We start from the raw sequence: 3,023 nt of genomic DNA, 5'->3' as shown, positions 1-3,023 counted from the left end.
TAGTAGCATAATTTTTTATAGTCTAAATCAATTTTCAAACCCTGCTTCCAGAAAGTTTTATACTAAAACTGTTTTACACACACATACATCACATCACATAAAATTAACATTAAAATCCACCTTAAAGAAAAGCACAAAGAACTCTAAACTAAAATTAAAAATAAAATACATTAGCTATAGCCATTTGATGGGAAGATTACCCTGGCAGCTTGCCAAAATCATTGTGGCCTTTTTCCTGTTCTCTGTGAATGTGGGAAGTGAAAGGGCAATGAAGTGAAATTCCAATCAATCCATTTTATTACTTGTTAGTGGATCAGGAGAAGATTTATTTGGGCAGGAGGTTAAAAGTAACAGCCTAAATAGATTTGACTGAATTATCTGTGGGTTTAACTTACCTATTCTATCTTCCTTATTCAAAACCACAGAGAGATTACATTTAAACAGAGAAACCTACTCAATGTTAAAAAAGCTAGTCGAATATACTCCTATACTATAATATACTATATGTAATATACTATATAATAATAATATACTGTACTATCCCTGAGGGCTAGAACTCTTTTTTTTGGCTTGTATTTTTGTCTGTAGTGACTAGGTTAGTCTCTTGCACATAGAAACCATTTAACAAAGGTTTGTTGGATTAAATTGGAAGCGCTCTGCATTAGCTAACATGACTACTATTGTGTTAAAACACATGCACTCCATTGATATCCATGTAATATGAACAGACCTAGAGGAAAGCACATTGGGTGGTCACCTTGAGAAGTCATAAGAAGACATTCTATTTGTACCAATTTAAATAATCAGAACAGATTATACTCGAAATAATCATTTATACAAAGTTAAAAGACACAAATGTTATCATTGAAATGTTTCTGATTATGCAGTTTTGTGTGGGGGGTTTAAATCCCAAATGATTTTTGGATAGTGTTTTATTAAGATGAATTACAAGAATCCCATAATAGACTAATAGCATAATTTTAATATCAGGAATGCTTATAGATCACAAAATGAACAGCATTAATTGGAGGCATATGAAATTAAAAATCTAGTAGAATTGTACTTATTGGAAGATTCTAATAAATTGAAAAATGAAATAGTAACTTTGTTTCTCAACTGTAATATATCTTATTTTCCAGGGAAGCTATCTGACTTAAGGGATGGAGAGTTAGATCTGGAGTTAAGAAGAATTGAATTATAATTCCTCTTTCAGACACTTAGTAGCTATGTGACCTTGGGCAAGTTACTTAACTTTAGTTTCTGTTTCTGTAAAATGAAGATGATAGTACCTACCTCACATGGTTGTGAGGACACAAATATAGTATCTACAAAACACTGAAACCTTAAAGCAACATATAAATACTAATTATACTAATTATTAATATTATTATTTGCAAGAAATTATGAACACAGGAAGATTGGACTTATTCCTGATTTCCAGTACATGCCATCATTTTAATAATCTTCTTCTTGAAAGAATATTATTAGTGAACATTTTTTCCTCCTAGTTATTTGGAGAAAATTTTAATGGCATAAATGACTTTAGGATTCCTTAGGATAATATAGTTCTCTAAAATATGGAAATAGATTTTAATTTCTACTAGGAGAAATTGTCATCATATTTGTCCTTCTCAGATTATTCTTTTGCAAATAAATTTCAATAAGGATTTCTTTAAATTATAATCTCCCAAGTAACATTAATTTTTCTGAATAAGTTTTTATTGATATAATATCAATATAAAGCATAACGCAGTTTGGCTGGACTATATCCTTTGAAACTGCAAATAGAATCTTGTTAAAAACACAAGTGGAAAAAATAGCTTTAAAAATGCCTTTTGGGACATGTGGTAAGTGAACAGAGTACCATCTTCTATTTTTTGATATTACAAATGAAGGGTCATAGGTATTAAATGGGGGGATGAGATGTCTTTTATAGACATTAATTCAGACTTTTCTGCATGCCTGGGGCTGAATCTATCAAGTAAAAAATGTAATAGCAGTGGTCATGGCAATATGATAAGGGTTGAGGATGAATATAATATCATCAGTCATTTGCCACACATGGAAAACATGCTCCGTGTTTGTACTAAAATATGGCTTCATAAACTACTAGAAATGATCAAGAACTTTAGTGATGTGTACAAATGCTGTAAACAAATGCCATTTACAAAAAGGGTTGAAAGGACAACTAACTGTGACAGATGACGTAATTTACTCTTGAAAATAAAATCATTAAAGATGTAATCCCAGGAGAAACATTAATATACTATATTGCCTTACATTTATATTCCTTTCTATTTTTTACTGGCCATTAGTCTTGCCACTGAGAAGGACTATAATTTACCATGAATGATAGAAATAATGAAAGGAAAAAAAAACTTCATTTAATGGGTAGAGATTATCTTTAATATTTTGTAGAAACAATCTTGGGAGAGACCTCAAAGGTTACTTAGTCCAACCTGTACCGGAGCAATGGTCCCTTCTATAGTGGTCCCAGCAATTTTTCATATGGACTCATTCTGAACATTTTGAGGTACAGGGAGCTCAGAACCTGAAGACACAGATCTTCCTACTCTAATTTTGACCTTCTTTTCCTTTGTTCCTCCCTCACTCCTTTTTTTCCTTTCTTTCTTCCTTCCTCCCTCCTTCTCTTCCTTCCTTTCATTCCTTCTTTCCCTTCCTTCTTTCATTTCTTCCTCTCTTCCTTCCTTATTTCTCTCCTTTTTCCTTCCTTCTTTCCTTCTTTTGTTCCTTCCTTCTTTCATTTCTTCCTTCCTTCCTTCTTTTCTTTCCTCTATCTTTGGGGAAAAAGGAGAAGGTGGGCATTTATCAGTGATATAATAATTTCATCAGCATAAGGAACTCTTAATAAGGAAACTTTCTCCACTCATTTATTTCAATAACACATCTTTATCTTAGAAAATCTTACAAGGTTCCCTGAGAGAACTGAGAGTTTAAGTAACTTGCCAACATCACAGGGAAAGAATATTTTGAATCAAGGTCCTGCTTATTCCAGTGGACAT

Source organism: Trichosurus vulpecula, chromosome 4 (genome assembly GCF_011100635.1).
Source record: "Trichosurus vulpecula isolate mTriVul1 chromosome 4, mTriVul1.pri, whole genome shotgun sequence".
NCBI lineage: Eukaryota > Metazoa > Chordata > Mammalia > Diprotodontia > Phalangeridae > Trichosurus > Trichosurus vulpecula.
This window is presented reverse-complemented; position numbering follows the sequence as displayed.